Source organism: Acyrthosiphon pisum, chromosome X (genome assembly GCF_005508785.2).
Source record: "Acyrthosiphon pisum isolate AL4f chromosome X, pea_aphid_22Mar2018_4r6ur, whole genome shotgun sequence".
NCBI classification, from domain to species: domain Eukaryota; kingdom Metazoa; phylum Arthropoda; class Insecta; order Hemiptera; family Aphididae; genus Acyrthosiphon; species Acyrthosiphon pisum.
This window is the reverse complement of record NC_042493.1, coordinates 28822824-28823749: the sequence shown is the minus strand read 5'-3', so window position 1 is coordinate 28823749 and position 926 is coordinate 28822824.

Sequence of the window (926 nt, the reverse complement as noted above, 5' to 3'; positions counted from 1 at the left end):
TACGTGATTCAATGCAGGTGAAATATTTTTTTTTTTTTTTTTTTATTTTTGGTTGAGGCTTCGACAACTTAGGTCATTAGCCTTTGGTACTGTGGGGGGTGGAACTGTAAGTTTGTTTGTTTGGGACACGTGGGCAGAATTTTTTAGTGGGCACCCGTAGGTATCTGCCATTGCCCGGGTGGGGGATGGCGGCACTTGTTCTCCGGACACCGTGACATTGGTGAAATATTCTTTTACATTTAAACTGTTCAAAGTACTCTGAAAGATACTAAAAATATCAATTTATAATAAATAGTTATACACATATATGTTTACGTGATGCTATACATTTTAGCTATAAACTATGCGTGATTAAATGCAGTTGCAATATATTGCATTATATATATTTAAACTGTTCAGTGTACTTTAACTTAATAATAATAAAAATTGAAAAAATTATTACCTTGTGTTAATACTTTTTTATTATGATAAACAAAATCACATTATAAACGTAACGTCAATATAAACATTTAATCGATTTTGGGGTGTATACAAAATGTTTAATGCTTATAATAAAATTAAAACTCTATATCTACATAGTAAAAAAAAAAAGTATTTAAATAGTGTCAGTTGAAACTATCATATTGCAGACTTGGGTAGTATTCCGAATTCTTTTTAAATACTTTTTCTTAAAGTATTCAATACGGTATTTTGAATCCTTTTTACAAATATTCTGAGTACATTATTCGGAATACTTTTTAAACATCCAATATTAATTTTAATATAATATTTTATAACTAATAGATTATGGATAGCCAGATAGGTGTGTTTTATCAAGATTATAATAATGTTAATTTATAAACACAGAATTGAAAATTTAATATTTTTGCTATTGAAATCTAAATCGACTAAAAAAAAGTATTCGAAAAATATTTGGAATACTTTTT